Source organism: Strongylocentrotus purpuratus, unplaced genomic scaffold (genome assembly GCF_000002235.5).
Source record: "Strongylocentrotus purpuratus isolate Spur 01 unplaced genomic scaffold, Spur_5.0 spur5_scaffold_3, whole genome shotgun sequence".
Lineage (NCBI taxonomy): Eukaryota > Metazoa > Echinodermata > Echinoidea > Camarodonta > Strongylocentrotidae > Strongylocentrotus > Strongylocentrotus purpuratus.
Window position 1 is genome coordinate 4,595,826 of NW_022145609.1, and position 23,799 is coordinate 4,619,624.

Consider the following 23,799-nt stretch of genomic DNA (forward strand, 5'->3'; position numbering starts at 1 on the left):
TAACATAATTTTAAAAGAATTACTAACACAACAATGAACGTACCTTGTTATTCCTCCCACATTCAGATGAAATCACGGAATTCTTAATCTCACACCATGTTGTGATAAACAGTTGACGTTGTAAAGCTCGACTAGAAAATAACAATACCATGTTCACCTTGTAAATAAGATAAACCTTGTACGTGATTTATAAAACGGTGAGTTAGGTGATTCTAAAATTGAATGGATTTAATTTAGCTCAATCTCTTTGGCATGTTCATATTTCTGTCATTTATAATTATGCTATGTTAAACAAAAATAATGAATCTCAGCAAGAAACTTTAACGTCCACCCCTTTTGCTTCTCCTCTACGCAACTCATTTCGTAATGTATTAATAATAATATTAGAACTGCAAAGTAACATGTATGTAAGAGAATATAATGATACTATATCACAGTATTAAAATATAGCACATTCCCTTTCACCCTTCAAGGCGCAAAAACCACTGAGTTGAGTGTAATTTGTCCATTTTAAGAATCTTGCCTCGTTGTTTCCATCGTTGCCTGGTAACCATGAGTTACAAGGCACTCCATGTTAATTTCATCACTTTCTCACGTCTCCTTCACCATGTTCATCTAGTTTCGTTATAAAAACCAATATACTAATGTACTTTTGTATAATTATACCTTGTTTAGTTTGTCATATTCCATGTCATGTACATGTATAGAGACAGAAGAGAATGGAAATTTCATGAGGAGGGCTTTGTCCAACGTCTGGATGAACTATAGCCTGATAGATAGATAGATTCCATGACATTAACAATTCATGATAACGGCCATAATATAATGATGATTCCAGTAAATGATAGGGGAAGGGATACAGCATCATCATTGATATCCTTTAGATGTAACAACAATTCATACAATCACGCGAAATAAAGATTATCACAAAGAACCCCCCCCCCCCCACCCCCTCCCCCCAAAAAGATAAAACTACCAATATTTCAGTCAAAAATATATGTATGTACATGTTTGTATGTATGAAGCAAAATACAAAGACGCTTTATTGCTCCCACTTTTGGTTAATGGTTAAACATTGTTATCTGAAGAAAAATTTCAAGATTTAATAGGCCTATGAATGCTCAGGCAAGTTGTATGACAGGTGATCACCCGGCCTGATTGTTTGACGCCGGTCAGTCGATCCATGGCGGATGAGAGAGAGAAGGCGAGAGAGAGAGAGAGAGAGAGAGAGAGAGAGAGAGGGGGGGTAATGAAAGCACAATAATTATGTAGCTATTTTTAGACATTCTTCGATTTGTCATTGATGAGTTTCGATTATAACGGACTGGAATAGCACCTCATAATACTCTAATAGCCTAAACGGAGCATGTGTTACGTAACAGTATGATGCTACACACTTCATAGTGCAAGGTTGGTGTACTCAGATGGCAGGTATCTGATGACATGTAATAGTTAACACTGTAAACTCATCATGTGACAGAAACGAAGGCGAATTACAGTAATATTTAAATCTAATCATGCAGTTAGTTGCGTAAGAATTAGAGGAAGAGAAAATGGTTATATTAGTTGTTTTATAATAGACGTAGAAATAATAGAAGTACAGTCGTAGTAGTAATAGTAGTAGTAGTAGTAGTAGTAGTAGTAGTAGTAGTAGTAGTAGTAGACGTAGTAGTAGCAGAAGTAGTATAAGTAGTACCAATAATAGTGGTAGAAGTAATAACAGCAGCAGTGTATTGTTTTTGTTGTTGTTGTTTTTGTGAGGGGAAAAAAAATTCGTTTTGAAAGAAAGAGAGGACATGGGGATGGTGATTCGACTCTGTAACAACAGAAAGGTTTTGTTTGCAACGCTACGGGTTATCGACTTCAAATTCTCTGAAATGCAATGTTATTAATTTCCTAAATTATCTTATTCGGTTTGACGAGTAACCAAAATGTTTGAATAAGTAATAATCTACGTCAGGCAGCCACACTGTCTGTGTGCAGTGATTCTCATCAGTTGAGATATTTAATAACTCCAGAAAGATTAAAAGATGCGCCAATGACTCCCTCAAGTCTAACCACAAATCTTCAAAGAGGTGCGTCCTATCAAATAGCTTACTGGATTGTTAGGATTGTGTAATCGGCTTTACAATCAATGTGGTCGGATTGAAGAGCAAGAAACTATATGAAGAAGTAAGAGGAGGAAGAAGAGGAGGGGAGGAGAAGGAGGGGAAGGAGAAAAAAGAAGGAGGAGAAAAGACGGACAAGAAGAGGGAGAAGAAGGAGAAGAAGGGGAAGAAGAAGAAAAAGAAGAAGAAAAGGAAGGGAAAAAAAGAAGAGGAGGAGGAGTAGGAGAAGAAGAAGAAGAAAAAGGAGAAGGAGGAGACTGACCTCAACAAAATATAGAGTATTTCACTATTCATCTTTGTCAATCACATGCCCTAACATTTCCATCGAGTTTATAAAAGTACGAACAAATTTTTTAAGAACAGCGTTTCACGAAATAGTTATTTTTAACTACAAGTTCGCCGTTAACATATTTAAAACGCCTATTGAATATGTTTCAATGGGATGTCGTTGAACTTGTACTTATGATGGTTTCGTGAAACAATGCATAGCGCGCATTGTTCTTTATTTCAAGTGCTTGCCTCCATTTATTGATGAAAAGGCTTTCCTTCTGTGATTTTATTAGGGTATGTATATCTTTGTATGCTATTCAATTCGATGGAATACATGCATTATCGCCCTAGATTTCAGCGTTTTTAAGTCTCCCAAATTAAATTTACAAACAGATAAGCATCTACTCAGCCGAAATGCGAGTTCTTTGCCAAGTTCTGGTGCGACTGATGATGAACCGAAGTGAATGTTTGAACTTTGTGAGTGTATATTGGGGTATTTTGATTCCTGAGGGATTCTGGGTGTACATCCTGCACCAGAAAGCTCCCAGGAACCCCTACGATGAATCACCGACAACTCAGAAATACAGTCAAGGATATAGGAGGCTCTATCTTGTCTAAGGGTGGGTGTTATAATTATGCAAGACATCGATGGCAGAATGGCGTATCGTATAGTGCTAATTGATAGACATATTAGTATTGGTAGTTCATTTAGATCTTTAGTTAAACATTGTGATATGAGAAAGAAATGCATAATCTTTTCTCTTGGGTGAAAGTATTAGATTGGAAAGTACACGAATACAAATTGATTGTAAATTTATTGCATCTGTTTACCTTTTCCCTTGTGTACTTATCAGTTATGAACGTACGAGGGAAAGAGGCCATAAAGTATTACAGAATCGCAAACACTTTCGAAGAATCAACCTCAGGCAACCCCAATAGCCTTATGCGTTACCAAATTTTAACGAAATGTGTGAACATGATAATGACGTATTAGATAATCTTGCCCACAAGTTTTATAGGATAGGATAGCATAAAAGATTGGTACTGGTACTGTCATTATTTTGTGCATTGATTTGTAAAGGGGACGTTTAGTTTGACGAGTTGACGCATCTAAAGTGTGATAATTTTGATAAAAATATATTATTCTGTGATGAATTTCCCCCAAGTACCTATGAATTCTGTTGTTAAAAATGAACAGAAAATGGTTATGTTGTTTATTTATACGTAATGACTGTGGGTCACGTGTTTTCATGGCCTGATAAGTAATGAAGTGCTACTTCACTAAAATCGAAACTTGGCATTGAAAACAATTTGGAATGGACTTCCCTATTGTGACGTAGGAGGGAAATACCCTTTAATTCAAGGACGTACCTTCCCCCTGTCCGCGAAGCCAGGATACTGGTGCTTATATCAGTTAGATGTGATGATCGGAAACAGGTTATTGAGTCATATAACCGTGAACTTATTACGTGTGCATGGGGCTAAGCTCAAATATGAAGGTTGTGTGGTCGAATCTAAAGGGTCAGACCGTAGGCCTACTTCTGCGATAATAGGGACTTTTAGATTTGCGTGGACTGATATTACGTGTGACTTCCATTCACGGCAGTGCATTAAAAGGACGTCGACCGTAGCAATCCCCATTGTCTTCGTGCGAATCTAAAAGTCCCTAATGTATAACAACATTGCCATGCACACAAACGTCTATTTTTCCGAATTAAACATTCCATAACTGTACAACACAATTCATTGGAAATGTTTATGATTATAATGTATGAATCCCCTTCTGCAAGTGTTAGACAATACAGTTGATTTTAGAGAAGAACGAGTAAACTTAGTGGCTGACATGAGATCTAGCTGTCGTTAAAACCAATGTGGCCACATACGTCATCAGGCTCTTGTCTTAAATGTTTGTTTAATCATTTTATTTTGTATTTCCGCATGCACGAAAAGGGAATTGATTTAAAAACATTGATTGTAATTTCATGTTGATGCTTTTATATAGAGTTTCGTCAGAAGACATCGCACGATAAGTTTAGAAACAGGATGAGAAAAGCAGGAAGTAGAATACGTATACTTCAATCATCGAGTAGCATTTTCATCCCAGAGCAGAGGCGTAGCGAGGTTCAGTCGTCAAGGGGTGGGGGGAGGGTTCTAGATACAGGTAGATGAAGAGCAAACGTTATTCATCCATCCATTCTATCTCTCTCTCTTTCTCTCTCTTGTTATCTCTCTCTCTCTCTCTCTCTCTCTCTCTCTCTCTACTTTGATCATGGTTCTATTGATGGATAGTCATAACCATCTCTGCCTGTCTCTGTATCTACTTTAATCTTGTAGAGATGGCTGTATAATCTACAGAGGTCGTGTCACATAGTAAATTTCAGTAGCTGTCGTCTCTTTTTTTCTTCAATATTTCAATATTTTTATATTGTTGTAGATTTCATAATGCATGATCAGAATGATCAAAAGCACTGGAATCCTCGAATGTCAGTACATTTATTATTGCACATTATGTCATTCATGGATGAGAACATTTCAGATAACAAAAATCATTAAAATATTTGAATAAGTAACACGTATTGGAATTGATAACCGCAATTTCTTTTAACTTTTTAAATTATATTTCTTTTCGCGCAATGATCATTCATTGAACGCTAGATTTCAAAATAAGAATGGAGGGAGGTATATAATTATAAATCTTGCCAATTTGAAGGGCAAAGCTGATTATTTCGTAAATTTGGAAATGTCTGTGCCCCATTTCCTAGGTCTCTATACCTACAGAAGAATAGACGATGACGCACAGTGCTTCATAGGTGATGAGTCGAGAAACGAATGTCAGGATCAGGAATTAACTTTAACAAGTGATCGATAGATATCAAGGTCACGTTTTAGCTCATATGAATCACACACCTGTCTACACTACATGGACGTGCATGCATGGGACTGTGTCATCCATTCGAGATGAAATTATGTAGGCTTATCAATTAAAGGCAAATGCTGAAGATAAAATACATTTTGCTGAAAACTAAATAATTTTCATTTTCAGGGCCATCAAACAATTCGAATGTAGCCTTGCGAGTAAATAGATGAAGATGTATTGATTGTCTGAAATGAAAATAGCAAAATTTATAAATTGAGAAGAGGGATTATTGAATGTGCATGTAGGCCCACACAAGAAATGCATCAGGAATTTTTCCATTTGAAAACAATGTACATGAACGAATTTTCAGGCGATAAAAATTGATTTTCATTAAACAAAATGATGTATTTAATACATCGCACTTAAAACAGACAGGGAGCTTCACTAAAAATTGATTAAGTCTACATTCCTGTTTGATCTGTATTCATGTCGTATTTCGGTTTGCATATCACTTTTCAGTATCACTAGGAATATCTGATAGGAAGCAATTAATGAAAATTCATTGTAAAAACAGAACAAGAAATAGATATAACGAACACGAGCCGTCTGGAAATATATTTACTTAGGAAGGAAAGACAAGCAGGAAACAAGCTGGAGTAACAATTACAGCTCATCTTCTAAGACACGATTGGGGCGAGATGGAAGGAGCAGGAGAGAGAGATAGAGAGAGAAAGAGAGCGAGAGAGAGAGAGAGAGAGAGAGATGGAGCAATAGAAAGATAGGCTAGAAGGGGGAGGAGACGAGAGAGAAAGAAATATTGATAGAGAGAGTGGGAGGACGGAAAGGGTGGGAGAGACTCTATTCAGAGGAGATGAGAGCCTGAGAGAGAAAGGGGGAGGGGAGAAAGAGAGAGAGTGAGATAAAAATTAAAGAGAGAGAGAGAGGGATTGGGAGAGAGGATGGGGGAGATAGAAAGAGAGAGAGAGAGACGGGGAACAGAGAGAGGAAGTCAAGGTAGCCCCATTTCCTGAGCAGTGTTCATTGATTGCGTTCGTGGGTAAACGATCTCGCTAAATCTAATTGGGAAGTCACGTTCGAAAACGGAAGTTCGAGGTCATTGAATAGGAACACACCATCATCGTGATCATAATATTATATCCAATGCACTAATCAGCTTACAGGCCTGATACAGCCATGTATTGGCTGTCCAGGTAACTAGGACTATAGATTTACATCGATGGATTGATCTTAATAATTGATATTCAAGCAAACGCGCTATAGTGACACAGGGTACCTAATCCTCAACAAACCCCTCGGATAGGACTAAAGCAGCACTTTCCCCTTGTCGTTGTGTTTCCAAATTATCACTCATGTAAGTAGCATCATCTCTACTCCTAACAATCCCGACAGTCACTACATCAGGTAACCATTTAGTTAGATTATTCAGGAATTAGACCACTCTAGCACACACAATTCTCTCATAATGAGTCTCATTATAGGTATAGGTCCATGCTTCTCTGGGCTGCTTACTTGATTATTGTTGACAGGAATAAGTGAGCATACAAAAGTACTTTTAATTTTCCCTTTGATGACCCCGTATATTTACAAGTGTTCCATTTGTCAAGGTTATTCGATAGCCTTCCGATATTTTCATCATTATTGAATCATCACCCTCCCTCCACAGATACATAATGAATTTATTTCGGTCAAGGCTGTTTATTCTGACCTATTTTGGCGTTACATCGCCTTCCACTGTAACAATCTTATAATTGGTTTGATGTTAAAAATGGGGGTCATTTCAATTAGCTGATGGATGACAAGCGCTGGTCATCAGTGGTCATCAGGAGAGATAGAGCACGGAAGGGGAAGGCAGATGCCTGTAGAGGAGAGCGAGAGAGAGGGAAATTAAAGACAAAGGGTGACACAAATATGGGAAAGAATTAGACAGAGAAACAAAAGAGCACAGAGAGAAAGAGAGAGAGAGAGAGAGAGATAAAAGGTGTTTAAATGAATAGAGACATAAAAAGGGAATTATACAAAAAGCAAAACCTAGAAGAACTATGCTGTTTTAAACTCACTCTAGTTCCTGCTATGCATCCAGTGGTACTTTATCTCTTTTCTTTGTTGGAGTGGAGGCTAAGAAAAGAAACGATCTTTCCAAATGGAATAGGAATAAAGACAATAAATCATAACAAACGGCTAGTTAAGTTTCTGTATAATGTTGGGAAATTTTAGCACACTTCTCTTCATGCCATTGTGCGTGAAAAAAAACACTCTCAGATGACAACGAAATAAACAATTACTGCAATAGCATAGTCGTGTTTCTCTTTATTATAGAATTGCTAACATTATTGATTGAAACGTTTCAATATCATATTATAACCAGTTTAAAAATAATCCATAATACAACTGTCATTCCACTGTTGCCTCAAAACATTTAGTATGAATAAGAGTACCTCAAAACTGGTATTTCTACGTAATTGCATGATCACTCGTTTCCTGATTGGTGAACCGATCTTGATGTACAAAGACAACGTTTTATAAGGAAACTTTTGAAAGTGATAACTTCCTTTTCCTGGAGTTGTATGGCCATTCGCCAGACCGGATCCAGGCCAGTAAAATTGTGAATGAAACCAGGAAGATGGTTGTGTTTTCATTGATGATAGAATTAAAGGGAAACCCCCAAAATATTGACGGAGGAGGAAATAAAAGGTTTTTATTATTTTAGTTTTGTGATATGTTATTAGAAGGAACTGCATGGCGTAAGGATACGGATACGAACCAAATTAGATCCTTCAGAGAATTATTCATATTGATAAACATCAGGATCAATAGACTGATACATTCCTATATTATTCCGCTTTGAGCATTGTAACAGAGCATTAATCAATATCAACGTCCTTTGCTCGCTTATGATAAATGTATTTACTTTAATTATTTATTCATTTACCTCTTGTGGGGTGGAACATCCTGACAGCATGAATGTTGTTTTTGCAAGGATTTATACATTTTATAACTCCTTGAGTTTTCATAGAGGTCAAGTCACATTAAAAATAAAACGAAACAATACAATCGCAGATAAACGAAATCAATTATGCCGCACAAATGAAACATAATAAACATAATGTGAGAATAAATTCAGAAAGTCAAAGAAAAATGCACATAGGAATATAATACAAATTATACACAAACAATCCTATACGCACTAGTGGCACGAGTCGTCGAGTGATGGGGGGGGGGGGGGTAAAAAAGACAAGGATCATTTAGGCCTACTAGTAGTTTAAGTTATTGCTAGATGATTATTGCATACGAATAAAAGAAATGAATAAACAAAAATCATCTGGGATGTAATTACCCCCCAACTTGCGATTTCTGGACAGTGTTTAGGTGATCGTTGTATATTATAGGCCCTTTAAATGATCACTCTTCGTGTCAGGCCTTTGGGAGTGAGTGGTTTTAAAACTTTTTCTTCTCAGAAAAAGCAGTACGGTTTTAGAAAGAATCTATAATTCAGGTCAAGATGCCAACCCACTGAAAGACAGATTTCTGTGAATGTTCAGTTTAGTTGAGGAAGTATAGGCCTATCGTAAGAGCAATCTCAAGTAGATTCGGTATTTGTTCGTGCCTTGGTGAGTATGTAATGCAAGGTTAAACATTTTACTTCTTAAACATATTTGTCATATTTAAATTGCTCTAGTCTTGAATAGTTTCATTGCTCCATTGATATGAGAAGGTTACATGGTGGGCAATGCATAATATGCTCCCAGCTCCCCAGGCTCTTATGTGTGTTTCAATAAATTGTATTTAACATTCAACCCCGCCATTGCATAGGCCTATATTCACACTGCTTTACAGCAGACTTTTCTATGTTTAGTTTACTCTACATTATTACATCACATTGAACATCTTTATCGTAGTTTTACTGATTATTCAAATTTTTAAAGTCCCAAGTTTCGGCTGTTGCAGCTTTCATGAGCTGATTTAATGAGATCTTCAACAAAGAAGCTGGCAGCGACACATCAAAAGGTAGAAATAAATCAGGCTCCAACTAATAAGATGGTCCCATGACTAATAATAACAATAATAATAATAATAATAATAATGGGTTCTTCCTCATTATGATGTCAGTCGTTATATTTAAAGTGCATATGACTTGCATTTCTATTGAGTTACATACATTCTAAATCACATGAGCTGCTTCCTCAAATATCGTCATTGACTAAAAAAAAACACTATTCAAACATCCCCTTTTATGAACAGAAATCGGCGGTTTCTTTGCTTTTCTATCCCACGATTTCATTCATAGTTGTAGTCGTTTGCACTTTACTGCGTCAATAGAATTCATATTTATTCAAATAACTCGGTTTGTATATATTTCGTAGTATACCGGGTATATATTTGTATACTGGTTAGTCAGGGTATGCTTGACTAGGCCTAGACAATAACAAAGAACAGACCACAAGCAAACTAAATTCTAGGTCAATCACAATCGGCACAGTTCTCTCCTGCATTATTGTATAATATGGAAATTATGGTCATTCAGAAATAAAGTACGGTAAAGTCCATGTGACCATTTGCACGTCATGGCTTTTATCTTTCTTTTTATTTTATTTTATTTTATTTGTAGTGGCTTATTTATTAACAAACATGCATTCGCAACCAGAAGCAAATTGAATTTACAAAAGATAACAAGTTTCATTGATATACAAAACATTAAAATTGATTCGATAAAATACAGCAATATGCAATATAGGAGTAACATTGCACAATGTAATCAACTTATATAAGGATCGTGTGTTTTTGGCAAGAAATAGAATTTTATGGTGCATTTTAATGATCACCATTGCGTCAAGAGTCATGTGAGTAACATTTCACTTGTTTTAGAGCAGCATTGAAACATTGCATCACTTTACTTGCATAATCACTACGTCATTATAATAAAAAAAAACACGGAAAGCAAATTCTCATGAAATAAAACTAAATTTAAAGATAGAGTTGAGTAGTGGTCATGGGATTATGAAGTGAAAGAAACTATCTGGACGCAATGGAGAAAATGTGGATTTTATCTATCATGAGCTTGGAGGCCGGTGGGGCGACAATGAAATGGACCTTGGGGCCGCATATTCTCAATTGTTCTAGATAGCTGCTCTGTAGTACATAAGTAGTACACAAGAATTGATTAATACCGTCAGGACTGTAGGGTTGGGTAATGATCAAAATGAAAATAAATCGACACAATGGGTCTCGAGATCACACTGCAATCCACACAGAAGTGGGTATATGGGACTACACACAAATGTTTGGTTCAAACTCTTCATCTATTTCATGCCATACTTCGAATACGAGGGCATATTATAAGAGAACTTTATTAGACATTTCTACTATCATAATTCTTCCTAACTGATATACAGATAATGGGACAACCCACAACTAACAAAACTTAATCTATTTAAATAAAGCGAAACTAACAGTGAATATTCAAGACCTGGGACAGATTGTCTACCAACCAATAGAAACATAAAGAAATTTAGCGGGCAAAGTTCTAACCGCATACATATTTAATTATACACGCGACATCACGTGACACTATGAGTTTCGCTTTCCATGGAATATGATATCAATCAAATTTTTTGCTGGTCACATCTACTTCATGATAATGAATAAATTTAGATTATTCAACGCTAGGTTAATTTTGAATTCAATGCTACTATAAAAACATCAAGGTTAACTTTATTCATACAGCGCAAGAACGGAGGAGTACTGTTCAGAGCCGGAAGGGCAGTAACTCTGTGTTAAAGCATAACCTTCTGGCTCCAAACAGATGGGATACTGAATAAAAAATCGTCTCTTTCTTGTCGATGCAGTCGCTACTATTGCAGCAAGTCACCCCCCCCCCCCCCGTTATTCATACACATTCACAACACAATACAAGGAATGAACACATTTTTACTCATTCTTGCATTTCCATAATTATGTTAAATGTTGTTTATTGACATTATCGGTTTTCTACGTATATTATTTGCCATGTCATGCTATATACAGTTTGTTTTGTTTTTTTTGCTAATACGTGCACCAACTGAACGAACGTACTTTCCAGATAGATGTATCTTTAAAAATCAATTCATCTAACCATGGACCTCCTCTAACCATCCAAACGAGGACACACTTTTGAAATAGTTGCAGCATAAAAGGTTTGAAGTGTGGCACGATTCTGATGGCGTATCGGGGTCATTTCCCAGAATATTTGCTCCAGATCTCCCAGGAGATGGCTTCCTCTCACCATGCAGGTCATTATTATACCGAAGAACTCTTTGGTAAAACCACAGACCCTTGGTAGACCCTTGTGTCTTCTTTTTCTTCTTCTCTCTCTCTCTCTCTCTCTCTCTTTCATTGGGGTCATTGCTCGGAGACACACCTCAAGTTCGGGGTCAAGTCGTTTGCAGTGAAAAGGAGGAGGAGAGGGAGAGAGAAAGAAAAGAAATCTATTTCCCTGGCATTCTTGCACGATTGACCTACCCCATCCCGATGTTTCAAGGCTATCAGTATTGTAGGCGACTATATTAGTCTACGGGCACAGACTTTAATTGAAACTTAAAAACAATTCCATGAAGCCTTGAGCTGAGCCTAAATTTAATAGTCTCTGGATGTGCCAAAGCAGGAGCAGCTATAGTTACTCTATGGGGGTACAGAAGACAACGCAGTCCGCATAGTCTAACCATTCAGACACTCTGTTACACACGACGACAGACAAGGATTTGTGCCTGCAACATGTAAACTAGCGTATTTTTGCTGACACAGTCAGGCTGAATGTACACAAATGATAACTGTCTGGGTACAAAATGTAACAATTACTTATTTCTATTTTGAGATTTGAGTATGGCAATTATTTGCTCATAACTTACATTTCCTTTTCATAATGTCACGAGGTATACTTGTGTTTATTGAACATGATGAATTGAATTGAACTTCTCACGAGGTGTTCACGTTGCATGATCAGAGTATTTGTTTGGCAATGAGATATTAATAAGCAATAGGCCTACTCACATCCGAGTGTAAAGAATTAATACCAACATTTTGTAAAGGCCTAGATACGAAATTTGGTCGGAACAGGATTCTTTACCGGGGACGGAAGAGGTGGGGGGGGGGGACTGGGGCGGGAAGACAATGTCGAAAGCATATGACAAGCAAAACAAAATAAAAAGTTAGAGAATTTACCAAGGGTACACGTCAACAAGTGTATGTAAAAGTATGAAAGCAAGGGAGTTGCCCCCCTCCCCTCTTTCTCTCATTATCTCTCCCTCTCCCTCTCTCTCTCTCTCTCTCTCTCTCTCTCTCTTTTCTCTTTCTCTTTTTCTTTCTCTCTCTCTCTCTCTCTCTCTTGAGGAGGGGTCGTTTGTCCCCGGCCCCCGGCCACTGGCCCACAATCCGCCACTGTACATTTTCTGCGGTAGCTACACATTTCCCCTGTAAAAGTCGGCCGAGTGAAGTCGTCCTCAGTATAAACATCCACCGTCTATCTTCTGTAGATATTAGCATGTTAAAGGCTGAATTACAAATGGTCACTCTGGGTCACGAAAACTCTTGACCGCTGGTCATATCACGCTATGATCAGGTTACTCTCTCACAGGTCATGTCCAGTGCTATCCAGCTACGACCGGAGCTTACCATGCTGGGGACAATCACAAGAAATGGGTCACTGATTCAATCCGAAGGTCATGATTCGTAATAATAATAATAATAATAATAATAAAAACGGTACTTTTAATGCGCTTTCCACCGAAGTCTCTAAGCGCTAACTGAAAAGCACGGACGTATCATCAGTCTGTAAATGCTTTTTTTTTTAAACTGTTAAACGGTAATCGGAACAAGAGCAAAGGTTCAATAAATTAAATACCCAATTATGTCGAATTACATTTTTTTTTTTTAAACTCATTGGAGGGGTCGAGAAAGATAGACAGAGAGAAACAGAGATACAGAGGGATAGAGAGAGACTGACAGACAGGCAGACAGATGGCTATTGACAGAGGTGAGAGGATGAGGTTTTTAGAACTTCCTAGTTGGAACCACAAATTAAAAAGTATACTTTTGGGGAAGACGACTTCCTGTATATCTGTGTTGATGTTGTTGTCGTTGTTGTTGTTGCTTTAGGCAATCCCTGTTCTCTTCGTCTAATATTATGAATACCATAAACCCCAAATAGACGCCCCTTCGGAAGATTAATCGTGTGATATGTTTTCAGTTTCTATTTCCTGTTAAATTTCGGGGAATGAGAGCCTAGATAGATTTTTAGGTAAATGACCTAGAAAGACACAGAGGTGATGATTTATGGAAGCCAGGGTTCATGGGTCAGGTCCATTTGAATCATTGAATCACATGGAAGGCAGGAGGTAGATGTTCAGACTTCAGAAGATGCTGAATCATAACAAATCAACGGTGAATACTTGAACTTTACCGTAAAGGGGGGCACGGCGGCTGCCATCACCATGATCAGGTGAAATCATCGCAGCATGTTAAGAAAGGCAGAGTGAAATAGAGAAAGAAACTGAGATATAAATAAAGATATCAAGATATAAAGAATGAATGAAAGAAAGAAAGAAAGAAAGAAGAAAGGAAAGGGAGAGGTGGAAGTGCGTGAGGGAAAGAGAAAAGATGGGGGGGGAGGTTGACTTGCACAGGCATCTGAAGACGCAGACAATACAGTATATACTGTACACAATCATGTGATATTCATGCATACAATATTTAGAAAACTTGTCTGACGGTGCAGTAAATCTATCTTACACCTTCCCCAGACGTGGACTTTGAACCTCAGACTTCAAGACCAATTACAGTTACAATTTTCCTTGCATTAGCAGGGCGTAGTGTGTGTTCGGCCATAGAGAGGGGCACGTGCGTCAAGGGGCGGCCCTGATTTTGCAAGGTATAGATGACAGGCGAGAGAGCAAGGCGACCGAAGTGATATGTGGTTGTGGGAGGGTTCTTATCATATTTTCAAGGTGCCCCCTCAGTGAGTTCGTGCCCCCCTGTACGTAGCAACACCACTGACATTCATCACACATTATGCATAAGCCCCCACCCCACCCCGTCACACACAAACCCAATTTAAAGTCAATTTTAACCTAAAGACATTTATTTCCAATATAAATATACAAAGTAATGAATGAACAGATTATGTAATATATTCTCTGACGAAAATGTACACAATATACATTCATGAAGATACAAAATAATTGAAGGACACACCTTTATTAAAAAGAGCTAAGCCCAGGGCCAAGGGCCGTAAAACATTAAATATGTAATAAATAAACAAATTTTTAAAAAGAAAAAGGGGAAAAAAAAATCATAAACCGCTGAGCTTGAATTGATGTATTAACAACAGAAAAGAGGAAGACCCCTCCCTTCTTCAGTGGTGGAGCTAGGATGTGGTGTGAGGAATATGATTATCATAAAATATTCACATTCCATCGTGGGAAAATCGGCGGGAGAATCGACGCTGGTTATGATTGTCCAGACCCGCCCCGCAAGTTCACAGCCATGTGAGCATACCACAACCAGTATAGATTGCAGTCCCGTCTGAAATGGTTTCTCACAGCTAACAAACTAGTCTCACTGTTTAGTCAAAATAATAACTTTAAATGGGATTGTTTATTGGGATATGAGCAAAATATTGCAGTATGCGATCGAGTACTTTGGCTAGTTCAACTAGTTGTGCACAAATTATGCCAAATCAGGTTACTCCAACGAGTACAATGCGTCTTTGATGCATCTATGGTACGATTTATACAAATTGATATCTTAATTGCGGGATAAATTTAATGTATAAAATAATGTATTTTGGTCTGTAAACACAGACTTCGAAGTTCTCCTCGACATTGACCTGTGTTAGATATGTCGCGCGCGCGCCCCCCCCCCCCCCCCCCCGGCCCCTCTCTCTCTCTCTCTCTCTCTCTCTCTCCTCTCTCTCTCCCGCATCTCTCTCTCTCTCTCTCCCGCATCTCTCTCTCTCTCTCTCTCTCCCTTATCTCTCTCTCTCTCTCTCTCTCCCCGCATCTCTCTCTCTCTCTCTCTCTCTCTCCCTTATCTCTTTCTCTCGTCTCTTTCTCTATGGATATATTCCATTCCCCCTTTGACAATTATTAAGTTGGTCCAAGACGTAACATTTTCATTTTTAAAATACGAAGTTAAGTTATGAATCGAGAATCATATAGCCTCGAATCGAAGGTGCACTAGGCTTTTGTGCGAATTTAGATCCTGCCAATGATCAGGCAATGCAGAAACCTTAAAAGACAGAGTCTAGAATGGTCAAAGGGTTCTCATACACTATTTATATGCATTTAACATTTGTGATTTCCAAAATCAAACGTTTTTAAAAATCCCTTTCATTCAACTTACGCTAACAAATATTTATTGCAATATATCAGTCCATTTTATGTGAATATATTGTTTATTATTAAGATTTGAATGCATTTGGGGTTCGATATCAACATGATCAACATCAATTTTCTATGAGTCTGTACTATTTTAAGAAGCAATAAAAAGTCAAAGATCTAATCAGTTCCGAAGCAGAAACAAAGTAGATTTCAGAAATTAATAAACTTTTACACATTCTTCCTATGTTATTGCAACTTGCACGCTCGTGACTATGACTGGCCGGCCTCAACGCTTCCTCCAATCAGCGATCAATGTCGGGATAACGCCCCTTCCTTACCCCCTACCGTGCCCCTTTTTCTTTTTGGCTGATCAGCCATAACAAACTCACCGTTACACGAGAATCTGGAGTATTATTATGACTTGAAGTTTTAGTAGATTGCTATAATATTTGTTTACTATATGATTACATTCAAGACCATTTAAAATAGGCCTGTAAAAGGGCTAAGCAGCTCAAAATAATTATGGTGCATGATTGTGTACAAAACGAAATACGTACTTCGTTAGTTCGTTCGGATTCGAAGTTCATACTGGGTAATACGAATTGTTATGTTCAGATAGATCATACAAAAGTACTATTCCATGCCCTTTCTTCTATTCAACGGTTGTCTAAAACAGGTAAAATCAGATTGTAAAATATATAACTCGTTGCATTTCCGACATGTCCGACACGGCAAAATTTCATTCTTACTACAAACTGGGACACGATCTATTGTAGTAGCGTTGTCTAGGGGTTTGGTGAATTGTATATTTCCTTGTTTATTGTGTTTTTGCTGTATTTCGAAATTCAGAATGTGCAGAATGTATCAGTTTTGTGAAGTGATATCAAGAGTACAATCTCTCTTAATTAAGTGATAAAATAGGGTATAGTAATGGTTGGCATACATACAATACTCAATCATCAGTGACAGTCAGAACCTAGTTCGGTATTGCATAAAATGCATAATATCAGCTAATTAACATCAAGTCTGTTGTCATACCATAAAAGGGCACCGAGTCTCTCATGGTAACCCTGATGAGGCCTCTGTTATGGTTCGAGGCTAATTTTAGTTGGATATGTCTGTCTCTCTCACATGAGTCAAGGAATTTGTGATGACTCGTTTTTTCCATATCCGCCAATCAGCGATGTTGTACCGGCCAGCTCCCACGACGAGCCCCTGACAAACCCTGAACGAGCCCCCAACCATAGCCACAACATTGTATGAGTCATGGATATGTTTGTGGGGCATTTTAAGTACATTTCCTATCTTTTTTTCAATGTGCTATCATATAGGAGCTGGCTTAATAAAAACACGTATATTTACATCTGACATCAGATACGTAGTTACACCCTTTGGTACTAAAATACAATGTATCGCAAATAGGTATTTTTGTTTACCCTTTACACATGATTTATCACTGACCTGTGTTATTATTTACAGACATATTTAATAAATTTGTAAATGAAAAGAAAATGAATTGAACAATTAGTAACATATTTGAAAACCAGTCACAAGGCAATATAATTGTCAACTTTTTTCCTGTTTAATATTTTGATTGTTACTCCTATAAGTGTGCACGTAACTTTATACTCTAATAAAAGATCCACATATTTTGTATTGCCTATTATAAGAGGAAGAGATTGGCGCTATCTACAGACATTGTTATAATATCAATCATCATATTTACCATAACCTTGACACTTTATTATGAATATTGTTAGTGTCAAGTAAGCCTCTGAGAAAAGGAAACACTGAGGCTGGAAAAGATGTGAAACAACACAATGGAAGCCAAACAGATTGAGGTACGAAGAATAGGCTGGAGGTTCATGAAATGAGGATTTAGGCAAACGGGAAGTCGGGAACAAGAAGGTATCCTTCCCAAAATAAAGGAATTTATACAAAGCATCCCTGGTTAACGGAGATTTTTTTGTTAATGCACTGAGGCTGGAAAAGGCGAAAACAGATGAATCCCCAATATTTCAAAGGGTTAATTAAGAACGGGCAGCATGAATATGAAAGTTGACAGACTCAGAAAAACAAAAAAGGGATATTTTTTGCAAAAAAAATAAAAGTACTTTTATAAGAACATATGAAATTCGCTGATGCTGAAATTTCAAGTGGAAAGGAGGGGGAGGGCCAGTCTAAAGATTTTAGGGGCGAAAAATGTGCTCAAGATTCCATAGATTGATGGAAGGGAGATAACAAAAATATATGCCAAAAGAAGGTGTACTTGCACACCCCTGGATGGTGGAGAGAGCGGGAGAGAAAGAGAGATAATAAGAGAGGGGAGGGATGGAGAGAAGGAAGGGGGATGAGATAGGGAGAAAGAAAGAAAGATTGAGAAAGAGATAAAGGGAGATCTAAAGAAAAGGAGGAGAGAGGGAGAGAGATGACAGAGGAAGGGTGTGAGGAGGAAGAAAGAGAGGGGAAGGAGAGGAAGAGAGAGAGAGGGGTAAAACAGAGCCGCTCTTGACTGAGTCGTACGATGTAGTATTCTTGAACTTCCCGTTGACTCATTTCCTCCAATCATAATCCAGCTACGAGACAGCGCCTCCATCGGGCCCCTCACTTTCCCTTGAATGCTAGGTCAGCTAAAGGTCAATCATCACAAAATGTAAACAAAGAAAAAATCGTAGGGGGGGGGGGGTCGATAAAATTACGTTGGTTTGTTTTGTTGTTGCTGTATATTATTGCCTCTTCCAATCGTAATACTAAATAACTGTTTTCGTCACCGAATTTATGTATACTCCCTATTTTAGTTTAACTAGGTTTCGTATAGTTTTGTAGTTCATGCTCATATTAATGATTACTTACGAATATTATTAGCTAAACGAAATTCTGTAGCTATTTGAGTAGAGATTTATGGATGTCGGTTTATTAATGAGTATTGCCATTTGCATAGAGCTAGAGTGGAAATTTCCGTATAACGTTGGCCCTAAAGGTAGGGTTACTCTTTCTTTTGACATTGACTTTTACTTATTGACAGAATACTAGGCTTGATGCCAACACAAGACATTATAAACAAAGGCGGTATGTTTACTTCGAGTTCGCTGCCAAAACCTGCTCCATATTACCCGTCTTGTGACCTACTCTGTTTTCAAATGAATGTATTCTCACGCTCTCAACCAATCAGACGCTCCCATTCTGGCTTGCCCCCTACCAAGCCCCTCTCTCATTAATATTAATCAGGCTGGGGGTCCCTTTGTGTATTTTTTGGCGGGATACCAACTACTATCGTCGCTATACAGTGTTCGCGTGTGTTGTGGGTATCACCTTGGACACTGTGTTGGTTGATATGCTATACACAAGTCATACGATCGATATTACAGTCTGGGCCAATGTTTTGGTTGTAAAAATACTATTCATATAAAATGTAAACATTGGTCATGACTTCGGTTAAAAGGAGATGGCGTAGACACAAGTATGGAATGAAAACATCAGGATTGGTTGACGAAGATGTAGATAGATAGTTAGTTAAAAACAGATGAACCATGGGGAAGTCTGTATAAAATTTGCTAATCATAAAGGCAATACCATTTAATGATATTTCATGCTAAAAATGAAAGCAATATTTATGATTTAAATATAATCATAGTACTAATCATAACACAAACATTAAGAGAAGATGAATTGAAACATATAATTGAGAACGAAAGGAGGATACATGTATAATCTTTTACTTGTAAGATATTGACCTGTGAAAATTAAATGTAGAAGTATTTTGTATGCTTTCAATTGTATTGTTTTTTCATAACTAGATACAAATATGTTAATGAAGCATTAACTTGAAATTATCTCATTTCGATACCAACATAGTTCTATAGTAGTAGTAGTAGTAGTAGTAGAAGTAGCAGAAGTAGTAGTAGTAGTAGTAGCAGTAGTAGTAGTAGTATTAATAGTAGTAGTAATAGTAGTATAGTAGTAGTAGTAGAAGAAGTAGTAGTAGTAGTAGTAGTAGTAGTAGTAGTAGTATATAGCAGTAGAAGTAGTAGTAGTAGTAGTAGTAGTAGTAGAAGTAGTAGTAGTAGTAGTGGCAGTGGTATTGGTAGTAGTAGTGATAGTAGTAGTAGTAGTAGTAGTAGTAGTAGTAGTAGTAGTACATGTAAATGTATAGTAGTGCCAAATATAAGTCTTGGCCAATGTTTTGGTGCCGCCAATAGTAGTCATGTGATCTTTGTTTACATGATTCTACTATGTCTTATATAATCTATAAGGCCGTCATACTCTCATGCTTGCATATTGATTTATTCACATTAATGCTCCCTAATAATATCGATTATACACCCTGGTCATGTGACTGTGTTATATAAGTCATTGGCATGACTGCTATCGCATATCGAATAACATACCAAGCGTTTAACTAATCAAAACAAGGCCTTACATGATAACGCACTTAATCCAGTAGTATAGTCGAAGTTGATTTTTTTAAAACCATATCGCTCTCTTGATTAAGGTTATACAAACAAAAAAATCTCTATTTATCAACTGCCTTTAATAATTTGTGAAAAGGCTATACTATGACTTCTTTTAATGACCCTGAGTCATACATTTTATTTTGTGTAAATTCATTTGTGTTTTCGATCCAAAATAGAAGTTGCCCGGCACTTCGTCAGTGTGACTATACTGTCGACTCAGCCCAAAGGGTATCTTGATTACAATGCATTTAAATTTATAACTTTATTATTTTTTGTCCGATTTCGTTCAAATTTTCGAATACGAGTCGTCTGTTTTTCTGGTTATATGCTTTCTCAAGTTAAAAGTAGTATCAAGGTTGGATCTCCCTTCAATAAAGCTTTATCTTTCCAACGATTAAATGATTCAGATGATGCTTGAGCATACATTTTTCAATGCATTAATTTTTTTTGTTTTTATATCATTGGAATAATAATTGCAAAATACAAGTAGGGCAACGTGTAAGAGGTGAAAAGGAACAAAGCGGAATAGAAGGTCTACGTGCGGTTTTCCCCCTTCCCGGCCGGTCTAACGTCATGGCCATGGTCGTGTATTGTATACCGTCTATGTCTATGACCCCTCGCGGTGGGCCATCCATTCATACCGTCATCTACTGATCAATGCTCGATTCTGTGTTATCATCACGAGCATTTGCCACTGTTAATGTTTTACAATAGAAATAGTGTTCGCAAATTGGCGCCGTTCCATTTTCGATGAAATTCGTGTGATGGGTTGTCTAGGACCCCTTTGGAAAATCCCCCGATTGATTATTAATAAAAGAAGAAAAGGAACTACCACATGACTGCCATGTTCTACGAATCAATTATATAGGCTGCGTTGAAATTGACCTACATAGATCGGGCTCTAGATCGGGATAATACGACACAGTTATGGAAAATGTCCAAATTCAAATTACAAGAAATACTGCTAGATTGCAGAATACTACACGGCTCATCGTCACTCTTTTTAGGCGTGCTTATACCAAGAAGTTATTGCTGGTAACTTCTTGCTTATACTAGTATCTGATTTGATGTGCTATTTTCCTTATGTCGGGGTGCTGAACACGAATCTACCTGTTGTCATTTTTTCTAATTTGAATCTTTAGCCGTTATCATGGTAACAAATTGTAGGTTCCTGGCCGTTGGTCTCGTAAGGCTGATTTTTTTTTTTTTTTTTTTTTTTTTGGGGGGGGGGGGTGTCCTTTCACCCTCCTTTGTGTCGATCGTCTTCTAGTGTGGATATTACACATTACCTTTAATACAAGCCTCGTTTGTCAATCTAACTCAATAGACATAACGTCCTTGTTTTCACGAAGTGACGGTAGTGAGGAAAATCGTAACGCAAAGTGAATGCAATTTTTTTTCACTACCGTCACTTCGTGAAAACGGCGACGATAAGTCTGACAACACTGTCACTTTGGTGATGAGGTTGAATGTATCATCAACCTCAAGACCCACACACCGTGATTCATGTCAAGTTATTGTAAACGCCTTAAACGGGTACCCTGACTTTGTAAGGCCAAGTAACAAAAGTTATGAGTTTCTCGTCAGCACCCTTTTATAAAGGAAGAGACAGCGCTTTACTATTTACTAATTTTCAATTTTTTTGTTATCTTTTTTCTTTTCCCCCAAGATGGCCACCATGCTATATGGCTGGCCAAGGTATTTTTGTTCACAGATGTTGTGCTATTTGAGTATTATACTGATGCAATGTATGAAAAAACAAACCACCCAACATTCGGAAACAGTGAAAAATGTACATATTGCGTTCAGCTTGAATCAGCTATTATAGAAGCTATTTATACAAAATGTACATCACAGCTTTTTTTTCTTTTTTTCTGAATAGTAAATAGTAAACAAAAGGAGGCGGTTACCAAAAAGGAGGCAGGCGGGAACGAGAAACTCGTACGTTTTGTTATTTGGCCTTATTGGGAAAAATATAAGTCAACTGTATTTTCTTTTTACTAATACATTGAGAAGTTATTTTTCCCCCTCTTTCAAAGTACAAGAATACACATTTCACAAGACACAGAGAATATCAATACACTAAAACATTATGAAAAGAAAATAATAGCACGATAACATGATAATTATCATGATCATTATCTAACGATCATCGTCGTCGTCGTACGATAATCGGTTGTCTTTCGAGGTCGTTGACGTCAGATTGCTTCACTCATCATCGCATTCATTCCTCTACAGACACATAGCCTGATATATGGACACGTCATCAATGTAATCAGTAGTTTTTATTGCATCAGCCTATTACCATTCGGCCGAACTGTGATCGCACGTTGTGGAGTTCATGGGTTGAAAGAATGAACAGATCTTTTCTAGCCAATCAGGACACTTCATCACATACACGCCCACAACACTCCCATTTCCACGTGGTAGATAATTGCCTGCACAATTATTTGACCCCAACAAAAGATAAGATTAAGAAAAGGTAAATATTTGGAAAGGTCCGTTTAATAGAGAAAGAATATAAATGTATAATATATATCTCTTGGACGGTGCCGGAAAGACATAATCGAACATACATCATCATTGTAGTCTTCCTTTCACAATACTAATGGAAAATAATATTATGTTTAGATAATAAAATGGAAACCATGTTACTTCAAATCGTAACATAATGAAATGTCCCGGGCTGTACTATAAATGTAAAGGTTTAAAAGACATTAGTCATGAACTTTGAAGAAAGAAGAAGAAAGTGCTTGAGCGTTTTATTTTACTCTTACCATGTTCGTTAGTTTAATAAACAAACGCAGAACTTTATCATCTTTACACAAAAACTATAAGTGTACGTACTAAAAACAAGTTAGCAGAAGAATATTGCATCAATTACCGCTATATAGACTAGTTTTAAATATTATACAATCGATATCTTTGAATAAATAAAGAAAATGGGACTTTTGAATGTTCCTTTATGTGTAATATGAAATATTATAGAAGGAAATAACGATAGAATGTCAGTGAACTATGGTTTAGTTAGATTAGTATAAAAATGTTACAACATTACAATTGACATATAAAAGAAGCAAGAAATGAGATAGGTTTATTATTTCCCAAAGCGTCGTATTCCAGAGCACGGTCACTAAAGGGATGTTATTCTCGGAAACGCAATCATCGAAACATATCACAACCAAAAAAGGGGATACACTATTTCCTCTTTGTAAAATTAAAGGTCCTATCATTCTTAGTAGGTCCATGGTCATATACTGTTTTGGTAAGCCCTCAAGAGTGCTTCATCAAATTATTTTGATTTAGATAATGAAAAGGAAGATACTATAGTAATGCTAAGCTGCTGTGAATTTTGTTGTCCTCAAGTGACCGTGTAGTAAACAAATGAGAGGTAGAAAATCATTGAGATTCCATCGTGGGATGTAAATTATAACAAAGGATACCTGTACTGCACACATGCAAATCCTATATGTAATGTGTTACAGTCTTAATGTTGTCTCTATTTTAGCGAATCACTGGAATCTGGCGTTCTTTGCAGGTATTTCACTATACAGTTCAACTGAAATCAGTAATAGAATATCGAAAGTTATCGTACATTTATCGTTTGATACAATACTAACAACATGGGCTTATTTGATTAACACGATTCCTTTCAATTTCCTTGCTGCTTCAAAAACCGTGCATGAGCTTTAAACAAGGTATAGAACCGCTCCCTGTTTGTTGCATCGTTCGATCTATCT